This window comes from Salvelinus alpinus, chromosome 8 (genome assembly GCF_045679555.1).
Source record: "Salvelinus alpinus chromosome 8, SLU_Salpinus.1, whole genome shotgun sequence".
NCBI classification, from domain to species: Eukaryota; Metazoa; Chordata; class Actinopteri; order Salmoniformes; family Salmonidae; genus Salvelinus; species Salvelinus alpinus.
The window spans coordinates 9,901,849-9,916,846 of record NC_092093.1 but is presented as its reverse complement, the minus strand read 5'-3'; the positions used below and the strand labels follow the sequence as shown (position 1 = coordinate 9,916,846).

The following is a 14,998-nucleotide window of genomic DNA, read 5'->3' as shown; positions in this document are numbered from 1 at the left end:
TGTGAAGAAGGCGCAGCAGCGCCTCTTCAACCTCAGGAGGCTGAAGAAATTCGGCTTGTCACCAAAAGCACTCACAAACTTCTACAGATGCACAATCGAGAGCATCCTGTCGGGCTGTATCACCGCCTGGTACGGCAACTGCTCCGCCCACAACCGTAAGGCTCTCCAGAGGGTAGTGAGGTCTGCAGAACGCATCACCAGGGGCAAACTACCTGCCCTCCAGGACACCTACACCACCCGATGTCACAGGAAGGCCATAAAGATCATCAAGGACAACAACCACCCAAGCCACTGCCTGTTCACCCCACTATCATCCAGAAGGCGAGGTCAGTACAGGTGCATCAAAGCAGGGACCGAGAGACTGAAAAACAGCTTCTATCTCAAGGCCATCAGACTGTTAAACAGCCACCACTAACATTTAGCGGCCGCTGCCAACATACTGACTCAACTCCAGCCACTTTAAAAATGGGAATTGATGGAAATTATGTAAAAATGTACCACTAGCCACTTTAAGCAATGCCACTTAATACAATGTTTACATACCCTACATTACCCATCTCATATGTATATATACTGTACTCTATATCATCTACTGCATCTTGCCATCTTTATGCAATACATGTACCACTAGCCACTTTAAACTATGCCACTTTATGTTTACATACCCTACAGTACTCATCTCATACGTATATACCGTACTCTATACCATCTACTGCATCTGCCATGCCGTTCTGTACCACCACTCATTCATATATCTTTATGTACATATTCTTTATCCCTTTACACTTGTGTGTGTGTGTAAGGTAGTAGTGTGGAATTGTTAGGTTAGATTACTGTTGGTTATTACTGCATTGTCGGAACTAGAAGCACAAGCATTTCGCTACACTCGCATTAACATCTGCTAACCATGTGTATGTGACTAATAAAATTTGATTTGATTTGATTTGATTTGACCTCACCTCCCTTCGGGGGACACAGCTGGCGTTAACAGTATATAGCTGACAATACAACCTTTCCTCACGGATACATAGTTCATCTCGATGGTGTTTTGACCTCATCTGAGATGGTCTGTATCCAGGCAACACTTAAGATCACATGCAATGTGGACCTGTAGTAACCATAATGCATTATGTCCAATAGGCCTCCCATCAGACTGTGTCCAATAGGCCTCCCATCAGACTGTGTCCAATAGGCCTCCCATCAGACTGTGTCCAATAGGCCTCCCATCAGACTGTGTCCAATAGGCCTCCCACCAGACTGTGTCCAATAGGCCTCCCATCAGACTGTGTCCAATAGGCCTCCCACCAGACTGTGTCCAATAGGCCTCCCACCAGACTGTGTCCAATAGGCCTCCCATCAGACTGTGTCCAATAGGCCTCCCATCAGACTGTGTCCAATAGGCCTCCCATCAGACTGTGTCCAATAGGCCTCCCATCAGACTGTGTCCAATAGGCCTCCCATCAGACTGTGTCCAATAGGCCTCCCATCAGACGCTCTGGTCCTGTCTGGTCCTCAGTACAGTAGCTAGATACACCTCTCTGGTCCTCAGTACAGTAGCTAGATACACCTCTGGTCCTGGCTGGTCCTCATTACAGTAGCTAGATGCACCTCTGGTCCTCAGTACAGTAGCTATGTACACCTCTCTGGTCGTGGCTGGTCCTCATTACAGTAGCTAGATACACCTCTGGTCCTGGCTGGTCCTCATTACAGTAGCTAGATGCACGACACCTCTCAGGTCCTGGCTGGTCCTCATTACAGTAGCTAGATGCACCTCTGGTCCTCAGTACAGTAGCTATGTACACCTCTCTGGTCCTGGCTGGTACTCAGTACAGTAGCTAGATACACCTCTCAGGTCCTGGCTGGTCCTCATTACAGTAGCTAGATACACCTCTGGTCCTCATTACAGTAGCTAGATACACCTCTCTGGTCCTGGCTGGTCCTCAGTACAGTAGCTAGATACACCTCTCAGGTCCTGGCTGGTCCTCAGTACAGTAGCTAGATACACCTCTGGTCCTGGCTGGTCCTCAGTACAGTAGCTAGATGCACCTCTGGTCCTGGCTGGTCCTCATTACAGTAGCTAGATACACCTCTCAGGTCCTGGCTGGTCCTCATTACAGTAGCTAGATACACCTCTCAGGTCCTGGCTGGTCCTCAGTACAGTAGCTAGATGCACCTCTGGTCCTCAGTACAGTAGCTATGTACACCTCTGGTCCTGGCTGGTCCTCATTACAGTAGCTAGATACACCTCTGGTCCTCAGTACAGTAGCTATGTACACCTCTGGTCCTGGCTGGTCCTCATTACAGTAGCTAGATACACTTCTGGTCCTCAGTACAGTAGCTAGATGCACCTCTGGTCCTCAGTACAGTAGCTATGTACACCTCTGGTCCTGGCTGGTCCTCATTACAGTAGCTAGATACACCTCTGGTCCTCAGTACAGTAGCTAGATGCACCTCTGGTCCTCAGTACAGTAGCTATGTACACCTCTGGTCCTGGCTGGTCCTCATTACAGTAGCTAGATGCACCTCTGGTCCTCAGTACAGTAGCTAGATGCACCTCTGGTCCCTGTCAGGGAACCAGCTCTACTATTGTTATGATGTATTATTCTGCCTTCGTCAAGCTCTTTTCAATGGCAGCAGTATCAGCTCTGAACTCTGGCCGTCTCCCAAGTTCCCCTTCTCTCGAAGCCTGCTGAAAAGGCTAGAATTAAATGATGCACTCTCTTTCTCCTTTGCTCTCTCTCCTCATCTAATTCCCTCTCTTTCTCCATCTCTCTCTATCTCCTTCCCAACTCTGTCTTGTATTCTCTCTTTCCCCCTCTTTCTTTGCTTGTCAAGCCAACCCGTGTCAAGCCAAATCCTCTTTTTGTTAATTACACGATCAAAGTTCTCTCTCCCTCGCCACAGTCTCTCTCTCTCTCCCTCTGTTTCTCTCATTCTCTCTCTCATTCTCTCTCTCGCTCGCTCAGCTATTTCTGTCCCCTCAATGCCGTGCCACCTCACACAGCGTTGTCGACGTGTTGCTAGGGCCCACGGTGGGAGAGCGAGGAGGAAGTGTTTATCGAGAGGGAGGGGGAGACCAAAACCCAGTTCCACAGCAAACGGACGTTTTAAATTTCCTGCGGGCGTTCTGATTTGCTCTAGATACTTGTGTGTGTGTGTGTGTGTGTGTGTGTGAGGCAGAGTGATTGGCTGTGGGGAAAGCTGGTTGCTGGGTCTTGACCTGACCCATTTCTCCCGTTACTAATACTTTCTTCTACTCTAGTTTCTGGACCTATTTGACCCGTGTCTGTGATTACTGTTAGCCCTGAAGAGCCACAATGACAACACTAATTGCCCTGCTGCTGAAACCTTTTTTTTAATTAAACCATTTTAATTTCAACTGACAAGTCTCTCTGAGAGTGTTGTATTTATTTAGTATCGCTGGTGAAACGCTGGTGGTCTTGATCTGAGTCATGTTGCAAGTTCTACATACAGTCCTCCTCCACAGAGCTGTCCTATGCTGTATCCATTCTTACCTGAACCTATACCTATTATTACTGTCTATGACTACATGCAGTCCTCCTCCACAGAGCTGTCCTATGCTGTATCCATTCTTACCTGAACCTATACCTATTATTACTGTCTATGACTACGTACAGGCTACTCCTGCATATCTCTACTGTACTTAGCCTACCACTGTATCTGACTACAGATTTTACCTGGCTACATGCATGTAGCTGTACTTCTCGTGGGAGTGACCGAATGACATCTCAAGAGTGCCTAGATCCAGGACATGGGGACCCCTGCAAAACTATGTCCATTTAAAAACGATAAACCATTTTCATTGTTACTACTAACCCTCCCTGATTGAAGAGTATTTATCTGCCCTCTCTGTTTAACTCTGGATAGTATTTATCTGCTATCTCTGTTTAACTGGATAGTATTTATCTGCTATCTCTGTTTAACTCTGGATAGTATTTATCTACTATCTCTGTTTAACTCTGGATAGTATTTATCTACTATCTCTGTTTAACTCTGGATAGTATTTATCTGCTATCTCTGTTTAACTCTGGGTAGTATTTATCTGCTATCTCTCTTTAACTCTGGATAGTATTTATCTGCCATCTCTGTTTAACTCTGGGTAGTATTTATCTGCTATCTCTCTTTAACTCTGGATAGTATTTATCTGCTATCTCTGTTTAACTCTGGGTAGTATCTATCTGCTATCTCTCTTTAACTGGATAGTATTTATCTGCCCTCACTGTTTAACTGGATAGTATTTATCTGCTATCTCTGTTTAACTCTGGGTAGTATTTATCTGCTATCTCTGTTTAACTCTGGGTAGTATTTATCTGCTATCTCTGTTTAACTCTGGATAGTATTTATCTGCTATCTCTGTTTAACTCTGGGTAGTATTTATCTGCTATCTCTCTTTAACTCTGGATAGTATTTATCTGCCCTCACTGTTTAACTGGATAGTATTTATCTGCTATCTCTGTTTAACTCTGGGTAGTATTTATCTGCTATCTCTGTTTAACTCTGGGTAGTATTTATCTGCTATCTCTGTTTAACTCTGGATAGTATTTATCTGCTATCTCTGTTTAACTCTGGGTAGTATTTATCTGCTATCTCTCTTTAACTCTGGATAGTATTTATCTGCTATCTCTGTTTAACTCTGGATAGTATTTATCTGCTATCTCTGTTTAACTCTGGGTAGTATTTATCTGCTATCTCTGTTTAACTCTGGGTAGTATTTATCTGCTATCTCTCTTTAACTCTGGATAGTATTTATCTGCTATCTCTGTTTAACTCTGGGTAGTATTTATCTGCTATCTCTCTTTAACTCTGGATAGTATTTATCTGCTATCTCTGTTTAACTCTGGGTAGTATCTATCTGCTATCTCTCTTTAACTGGATAGTATTTATCTGCCCTCACTGTTTAACTGGATAGTATTTATCTGCTATCTCTGTTTAACTCTGGGTAGTATTTATCTGCTATCTCTGTTTAACTCTGGGTAGTATTTATCTGCTATCTCTGTTTAACTCTGGGTAGTATCTATCTGCTATCTCTGTTTAACTCTGGATAGTATTTATCTGCTATCTCTGTTTAACTCTGGATAGTATTCATCTGCTATCTCTCTTTAACTCTGGATAGTATTTATCTGCTATCTCTCTTTAACTCTAGATAGTATTTATCTGCCCTCTTTGTTTAACTCTGGATAGTATTTATCTGCCATCTCTGTTTAACTCTGGATAGTATTTATCTGCCCTCTGTTTAACTCTGGATAGTATGTATTCCATCTCTCTCTCAATTTAAGGGCTTTATTGGCATGGGAAACATACGTTTACATTTCCAGAGCAAGTGAAATAGTTAATAAACAAAAGTGAAATAAACAAAATGAACAGTAAACTATAGACTCACAAAAGTTCCAAAGGAATAGAGACATTTAAATGTCATATTATGTCTATAGTCAGGGTTGTAGAAGTACAGAAGGGAAAATAAATAAACATAAATATGGGTTGTATTTACAATGGTGTTTGTTCTTCACTGGTTGCTCTTTTCTTGCGGCAACAGGTCACAAATCTTGCTGCTGGGATGGCACACTGTGGTGTTTCACCTAATAGATATGGGAGATATGTGTAGTACTGCTTTGCTTTATCTTGGCCATGTCACAGTTACAGCCTACCTGTGACATGGCCAATATATCTTATCTTATATATACCAATATATCTTATCTTGGCCATGTCACAGTTACAGCCTACCTGTGACATGGCCAATATATCTTATCTTATATATACCAATATATCTTATCTTGGCCATGTCACAGTTACAGCCTACCTGGTTAAATAAAGGGGAAATATAAAATTCATTAAAAAAAAGTTGATCAAAATTGGATTTGTTTTCGAGGTTCTTTGTGGATCTGTGTAATCTGATGGGGAATACGTGCCTCTAATATGGTCATACGTTTGTCAGGAGGTTAGGAAGTGCAGCTCTCTGTCTCGCTCGCTCTCTCCACCCTCGCTCTCTCCACCACACTCCCAAAGCCCCATAAGGAAAGACAGCTTCTGTAGAACTCAAACAGCCACCCACTCAAAATCAATACTCTTAAAACACCGTCTTCAACTTTGTTGCTTTGATTCTTATTTATAGATGCTTCTCTGCTAAATAGAAGAAACCTTTCTAAAAGGAACTGTCTGTCTGTCTCTCTCTCTGTCTCTCTCTCTGTCTTTCTCTCTGTCTCTCTCTGTCTCTCTCTGTCTCTCTCTGTCTCTCTCTCTCTGTCTCTCTCTCTCTGTCTCTCTTTGTCTCTCTTTGTCTCTCTTTGTCTCTCTCTCTCTCTCTCTCTCTCTCTCTCTCTCTCTCTCTCTCTCTCTCTCTCTGTCTCTCCCTCTGTCTCTCCCTCTGTCTCTCCCTCTGTCTCTCCCTCTGTCTCTCCCTCTGTCTCTCCCTCTGTCTCTCCCTCTGTCTCTCCCTCTGTCTCTCCCTCTGTCTCTCCCTCTGTCTCCCTCTGTCTCCCTCTCTCTCCCTCTCTCTCCCTCTGTCTCCCTCTCTCTCCCTCTCTCTCCCTCTCTCTCTCTCTCTCTCTCCCTCTCCCTCTCTCTCCCTCTCTCTCTCCCTCTCCCTCTCCCTCTCTCTCTCCCTCTCCCTCTCCCTCTCCCTCTCCCTCCCTCTCTCTATCTCTTTCTCTCCCTCCATCTCCCTCTCTACCTCTTTCTATCCCCCACTTTCTCCCTCCCTCTCTCTCCCTCTCTCTTTCTCCCCCTCTCCCCGCCTCTCTCCCTCGCTCTCTTCCTCTATCTCTCTCACTCGCTCTTCCTCTCTCCCTCCCTCTCTTCCCTCCCTCCTTTTAAGTTTATCTTTCCACACAATTGGAATGTTAATTTTAAAAAAACGTCATAGTTGTGACTTGAGTTGACAGTATGGCTGAGTGACTTTACACAGTAAGTGGCTGAGTGATTACGGTGTGTTCCGTTCCCATTCTGCCTGGCTGGCTAACTCTGTTCAAAGACTATAGTTTTCCTCCTCCTCACACAGAACTTAGCAGGGTTTTTTTCAGGCAAGTCACAAGGAAGTCGAGACGTCAGACCATGGTGGTTTATCAGTGTTGGAGAGGTAGGTTATGACAGGGATGATGCAGGGGAGGAGCGGCGTTGAGAGGATGAAAGTAACACAATAGTACATTATGACTGACAGTAGACGGGTATTTATCTGCTGGAGGTCATTTTGCAGGGCTCTGGCAGTGCTCCTCCTTGCACAAAGGCGGAGGTAGCGGTCCTGCTGCTGGGTTGTTGCCCTTCTACGGCCTCCTTTACGTCTCCTGATGTACTGGCCTGTCTCCTGGTAGCGCCTCCATGCTCTGGACACTACGCTGACAGACACAGCAGACCTTCTTGCCACAGCTCGCATTGATGTGCCATCCTGGATGAGCGGCACTACCTGAGCCACTTGTGTGGGTTGTAGACTCCGTCTCATCCTACCACTAGAGTGAAAGCACCGCCAGCATTCAAAAGTGACCAAAACATCAGCCAGGAAGCATAGGAACTGAGAAGTGGTCTGTGGTCACCACCTCCAGAACCACTCCTTTATTGGGGGTGTCTTGCTAATTGCCTATAATTTCCACCTTTTGTCTATTCCATTTGCACAACAGCATGTGAAATTTATTGTCAATCTGTGTTGCTTCCTAAGTGGACAGTTTGATTTCACAGAAGTGTGATTGACTTGGAGTTACATTGTGTTGTTTAAGTGTTCCCTTTATTTTTTTGAGCAGTGTATTTTGCTAACGTCTATATAAACCTCTGACTTCAACTGTGTGTGTATATATATATATGGGGGATTGGAAATGATGCAGACAATTACATTGATGGAAGCAACATTCTATCTGCAATATTGAAGCTGATCCCCCCCCCCCCTAAAAAATTACAATATTTTAAATACACACACACCACTTGGCACACACTGGTTGAATCAACCTTGAATGAAATTATGTTGAACCAACGTGGAATTAACAATGGAACGAGCGCGCACACACGTTTTCAGAGAAGGGGCACTTCAACTCTGTCCTTGAAGAGAACTAAGTTGTCTTGTAAACTTTGTTCTCATTCTCAGTGGAAACGCTGTTTGCACTGTTCACAACCTGCTACACTGTGAGAAACAAGTTTTGGTGTATTTCCTAAACTATAATTTATGAGTTTTGTTCATGTTTTTATTGTCTTTTGCTTGGAGTGTTCCATGTGAGCAATGAGCATCAGTCTGCTTTCTCTGTCTTGTAAAAAAAAAATCACTTTGAGATCGGGACAGCTGTCTGTCCCGATCTCATTGGCTGAGGGAACAGGCTAGTTGATACGTTGTTGCAGGTTCTCTAGCCATGGCCCAAGTGAAGACCACCGATAGGGAGGCAGATGGGCTGAATCTGTACTTAGTTGACAATAGAAGTTATTGGGCCAGAGACTGCATTGACCATCTCTGAGTTCCTGACTCTCATTTAGGCTGTTTAGCTGCCAGTGATCACGGAGTATCAGTGTGTCTGGAGGTTAGTGATAGTATAGTATATGTGTGTATATATATATATATATATATATATATATATATATATATATATATATATATATATATATATATATATATATATATGATAGTAGAGGCTGGTGATCTCACATTTAGTTGAATTTAGATTTTTTTTTAAATAATTTTGATTACGTTTTTTATGATCAACCACTTGACAATGATTTTGAGAGACTAAAATGTTATTATTGAAATGAAAATGCACATAGGAAAATCATAACTGACACACAGATTGGGTAGAAATGGAAGGATAAATTGTATGCATCCCCAAACTTGGAAGTCACGGGCTGCCTATTTATTTAAAAAATATACATTCACGTTTCTATGGTCTGATTTTCAAACAAGGTAAGAAAGACATGCGTCATAATATGAAGTAAAACATTCAGGTTTCAAATAATGAATTATGTTAATTAGGTATGTTAATTAAGTATGTTTTCAAAATGCCTACTGCCTCCTGCTCATATTGTAAAGTGCTGGGTGACGTGCTGATAGCCTGCCTACCATTGTTTATCTCCTGGTCAATTTGGCAACAATTTTATTTCCCACTTTTATTTTTTTGCCAAAAGCCAGGAGTTACCAGCTTACAGAAACCCTGGCACACACACACACACACACATTAGTGTGTACCACCTCATCGTCAGCCCAGCAGAGAGAGAGACAGACACTTAGCAGGTGGTTGCTGGGATACGGAGGAGAGGAGACTGACAATTCTGAGTGTGAATGTGTGTGTGTGGAGAGGAAACTAGACATTGCTCAGTGAGACGGTGTGACAGGTGTATCTTCGGTGCTCCTGCTGCACAACCTGAGTCTTTTCTGGATGTGTATGTCAGCGTGGATTACCCTTCGGGGTTTAGACTAGGTCCCACTAAAACAACACACCGGGTTGTCATGGGGTTTAGGCTAGGTCCCACTAAAACAACACACCGGGTTGTCATGGGGTTTAGGCTAGGTCCCACTAAAACAACACACCGGGTTGTCATGGGGTTTAGGCTGGGTCCCACTAAAACAACACACCGGGTTGTCATGGGGTTTAGGCTAGGTCCCACTAAAACAACACACCGGATTGTCATGGGGTTTAGGCTAGGTCCCACTAAAACAACACACCGGGTTGTCATGGGGTTTAGGCTAGGTCCCACTAAAACAACACACCGGGTTGTCATGGGGTTTAGGCTGGGTCCCACTAAAACAACACACCGGATTGTCATGGGGTTTAGGCTGGGTCCCACTAAAACAACACACCGGGTTGTCATGGGGTTTAGGCTAGGTCCCACTAAAACAACACACCGGGTTGTCATGGGGTTTAGGCTACGTCCCACTAAAACTACACACCGGGTTGTCATGGGGTTTAGACTAGGTCCCACTAAAACAACACACCGGGTTGTCATGGGGTTTAGGCTAGGTCCCACTAAAACAACACACCGGGTTGTCATGGGGTTTAGGCTACGTCCCACTAAAACTACACACCGGGTTGTCATGGGGTTTAGACTAGGTCCCACTAAAACAACACACCGGGTTGTCATGGGGTTTAGGCTAGGTCCCACTAAAACTACACACCGGGTTGTCATGGGGTTTAGGCTACGTCCCACTAAAACTACACACCGGGTTGTCATGGGGTTTAGACTAGGTCCCACTCAAACAACACACCGGGTTGTCATGGGGTTTAGGCTAGGTCCCACTAAAACAACACACCGGGTTGTCATTGGCATCGTTGTTCGACAAATACCTCGTATTTGGGCAGTAGATGTAGTCAAGTGTCCAACAGACCCAAAATTCAGAGATCCCTACTCTCGTCATCTGTTCATTTAATGTGTGAGGTGATGAGAACTCCACAAGCTTGTTATCTGTGTCAGCCAATTGACACTCAGAACGTATAGCTTCGGTCCAGCTAAAACTGGTTCCGTCCGCTCACCTCATATTAGAGAGGAGATGGCGAATCGAGAGGTTTCACTCTCACCAAAATAAGCCCTGTGTGTTTCTATGGGTTTATTGTGGACTGATGCTTGTCGCCTGCCTTCCTTGCCTTTGGGACAACGACTCCTGTTGTTAGGGCGGAGACATGACAACGGCATCATTATATACAGATCTCTGCTCACCTGCACCTAGTGAGTGAGAGAGGTGAGGGAGTGAGGGAGGTGAGGGGAGGGAGGTGAGGGGAGGGAGGTGAGGGGAGGGAGTGAGGGAGGGAGGGAGGTGAGGGAGGGAGTGAGTAGGCCTGTTGTAAAATAAATCTAATTAGCCTAATTGCTGTCATTTTTTGGGTACGGTAGGAACTCGCCTTTTGTTGGTAATTGCTGCAATATAGCCTGTTCTAAACCAGTTCTTTAAATAAACAAGTGTTTTATTTCATTCTGTTGAGCCATTTTCTTTTGCCAATTTGAAGTTGTTTTGTTTGCTGCAATAATAGAATTAGGCTACTATGGGCATGAAAATAAAAAACCAAGGAGGCTGAGATGCAAAAATAAGCTTAATTTAATGCCGTAATATAATAACCTGTTTTTATATTGTCCCTATAAACCAGGGGTGTCAAACTCATTTCGCATCGTGGGCCACATACGGCCTAGGGAGATGTCAAGTGGGCCGGACCATTAAAATTATACCATACTCTGCTATAAATAACCAAAATATCATGTCTTTCCTTTGTTTTGGTGTAAAGAAGCACAAGAACATTAGGAAAATATTGAAATTTAATGAACTATCCTTTTACAAAACATTTCATGAAACACCTCATATTTCCTTAGACAAATGTGCAATTTACTTTTATCATTCACAAATATGCATTGCAACTGATCCCACTGATTGTACAAAGGCACAAAACTTTAATTGGTACTGAAAAATATAGTAATGCACTTTAAGATTAAATGAGACTTTTAAAGAAAGGAATTTTTAAACCACTTACACATACGCATATAAAATCTAAATGTAATCCATGCGTACACCTTACAAACTAAGGAGAGTGATTTTAAATGTGTAATGAAGAAAGTGTTCGCCTGTCCTGTAAATCTGTAAACTTCATACATGAAACATACATACACATACAATACATACTGAAAATTTATGGAGTTGTATGAACAGTAGAATTCCATCACACAACTTTTGTTTTGAAGCTGCTGACTAACATTAAAGTGCACATTTTTTAAATCACCACAGTAAGGATTCATCTTCACAGAGCTGTATTCTTTCAATGCAAACAGTATCTAAGGCAGCATTTTAAAGGTGTTAGTCTAGTCTTGTTGCAAACACACCAAGCACGAAGGTTTTCCGTGCATCTCTGTAAATAAATAGGACGTGGTCCATTTTTCTTTGAAAATTCTACACTCCTTATCTACTTTTCTCCGTTTGGATAACGACATTTTGGCTAATGAGGGTGTAGCGGAGAGGTAGAGACCAAGGTATTAACAACGTCGTAACAAGCAGCAGATGGCGCATTGATACCGTCTGCTGTTTTCAGTCTGTCTCAGTGATGCGGCTTGTCTTCTACTCTGATGGAAAGAGTGCGCCCCTTAGCGGATAATCCATGAATTGCAGCGAATTAAAAATATTAATTCCATGTCTTTTATGCATTTTTTCCACTTTCAAATTATCCTGCGGGCCTGATCGAACCTCCTTGGGGGCCGGTTCCGGCCCGCGGGCCGTATGTTTGACACCCCTGCTATAAACAATGGCTCGACTTACTTTTTATATGACCCTAATAGAGTGTATAAACTTTTGTGAAGGTGTGGTGTTGGAGGCTATTAGGCTTTAGCTACTGCAGGCCTACGAAGGCAGTGCACACCTGCGCTCCCACTGACTCCGGACAGTTGAACTTGAGTTGAGGAAGAATGTTTTAGGCCCACCAGAGTTACTCTTTTAATCTAACAATATAATACTTTATATAAAAATAAATAAAAAATCCTGATTTGAAAATGTATGAATTTGCCTTTTTCTGTACGTCTATATCTCTATAGCTTATCTGACAAGAAGTGTTTCTGTACGTCTATATCTCTATAGCTTATCTGACAAGAAGTGTTTCTGTACGTCTATATCTCTATAGCTTATCTGACAAGAAGTGTTTCTGTACGTCTATATCTCTATAGCTTATCTGACAAGAAGTGTTTCTGTACGTCTATATCTCTATAGCTTATCTGACAAGAAGTGTTTCTGTACGTCTATATCTCTATAGCTTATCTGACAAGAAGTGTTTCTGTACGTCTATATCTCTATAGCTTATCTGACAAGAAGTGTTTCTGTACGTCTATATCTCTATAGCTTATCTGACAAGAAGTGTTTCTGTACGTCTATATCTCTATAGCTTATCTGACAAGAATACAGAAATTGCATGTCTGTGTCGGGAAAATGCTGCCCGCATATTTACTTAGGTACTTAGGTGCCGATACGATATGTATTGCGATTCTCACAATTCTATATGAATTGCGATTCGATAGTGTGATTTTTATTGTGATTCGATGTTCCAGACATATTGCTCACTGTATGTCTGCTGCAGAGGGATGAGAGAGACGTGAGAAAACTAGTTTAAATCAGTCAAATTGTCTCGTTATTTAAAAAGAAGATGGAGAATAAGCTATGAAGGAAAAAATACTGTAGTTTTGGTGCCGGTACAGACGACTGACTCCCTGATGCATTTAACGCTCACATCTCTGACAGCTGAACCGTAAGATGGACCATTATTGCTTTAGGAAAGTAGAAACTTTTTAGGTGATCTGTTTTTAAGTACGGGTAACTGTGGCTCATTTGGTCAGTATCACTTGTTTATCGATGGCGCTGGCAGCACCCGGTCATTGGTTTCTTCCTCTCTCTTTCTGCTCTCGGATCTGAACGGTTCTCTCTTGATTAACCTGCGCTGGTTTGTTTGGGTCTGTGTTCCACGGTCCTTTTCAGAACTTGTCTGACTGTCTTTGGGTCCATTCGGAACGTGTCTCTGTTTTTTTTTACCTGACGTGACCTGTGATAAGACTAAGCAATTAGCCTATTAAAATGTCTATCTGACTTTATCTGACAGTCACAGAGAGAAGGAAATAGTTTGTCAGGTTGCATGATGGAGAGGGCTTTAACATTACACAATCACACAGAGGAGAGAGACGTCATGGACTGTTAATCTTCTCAACGTGATCATCTCTCTCGATCATGATTTCTCTCTTCTTTCTATCTGCTTCTTGTCTCTCTCTCTCTCTCTCTCTCTTCCCTGTCAGAGTACATTTTGATTGTGTGCTGTTGGAACAGCCATGAGCATTAGTGAGGTCGGGCACTGATGTTGGGTGATTAGGCCTGGCTCGCAGTTGGCGTTCCAATTCATCCCAAAGTTGTTTGTTGGGGTTGAGGTCAGGGCTTTGTGCAGGCCAGTCAAGTTCTTCCACACCGATCTCGACAAACCATTTCTGTATGTACCTTGCTTTGGGCAACGGGGCATTGTCATGCTGAAACAGGAACTTCCCCAAACTGTTGCCACAAAGCTGGAAGCACAGAATCGTCTAGAATGTAATTGTATGCTGTAGCGTTAAGATTTCCCTTCACTGGAACTAAGGGGCATAGACCATGAAAAACAGCACCAGACAATTATTTATCCTCCACCAAACTTTATAATTGGCACTATGCATGATGCCAGGTCGTGTTCTCCTGTCATCCACCAAACATTAATTCATCTGTCAGACTGCCAGATCGTGAAGGTTGATTCATCACTCCAGAGAACGCGTTTCCACTGCTCCAGAGTCCAATGGCGTCGAGCTTTATACCACTCCAGTCGACACTTGGCATTGTGCATGATGATCTTAGGCTTGTGTGCGGCTGCTCGGCCACGGAAAGCCATTTCATGAAGCTCCCGAGGAACAGTTCAAGCTTCACCAACTTTGTGGCAACAGTTTGGAACTCAGTAGTGAGTGTTGCAACCGAGGACTGACGATTTTTACACACTTCAGCACTCGGCAGTCCCGTTCTGTGAGCTTATGTGACCTATCACTTCACGGCTGAGCTGTTGTTGCTACTAGACGTTTCACAATAACAGCACTTACAGACCGGGGCAGCTCTAGCAGGGCTCAAATTTGATGAACTGACTTGTTGGAAAGGTGGCATCCTATGACGGTGCCATGTTAAGTCCCTGAGCTCTTCAGTAAAGCCATTCTACAGCCAATGTTTGTCTATGGAGATTGCATGGCTGTGTGCTCAATTTTACACACTTGTCATCAACAGGTGTGGCTGAAATAGCTGAATCCACTAATTTGAAGGGGTGTCCACATACTTTTGTATATATAGTGTAGCTTTCTCATCTGATAATGAACAGCCGTGTATCAACTGATAAGCGTTGTGTTATCTTAGGTAATCAGTTGGTTTGAAATGAACTGAAGTAGCCCATCTTAAATTATTATTCTCTTAAAGAGATTAAGGTTTTGTGAATACAAGTCTTAGCAGGTCTTGTGTACGTAGATGCTAGTTTCTGTCACAGAGACATTCAGGTGCTTCTTTAAC

At 43.2% G+C, this 14,998-nt stretch overlaps 1 protein-coding gene across 1 annotated transcript in view; it reads left to right on the top strand.

Annotated features, from left to right (window-relative positions):
* LOC139582537 (signal-induced proliferation-associated 1-like protein 1) overlaps positions 1 to 14,998 on the top strand; it is a 246,065-nt gene that overhangs the window by 118,526 nt on the left and 112,541 nt on the right. The window lies entirely within an intron of this gene.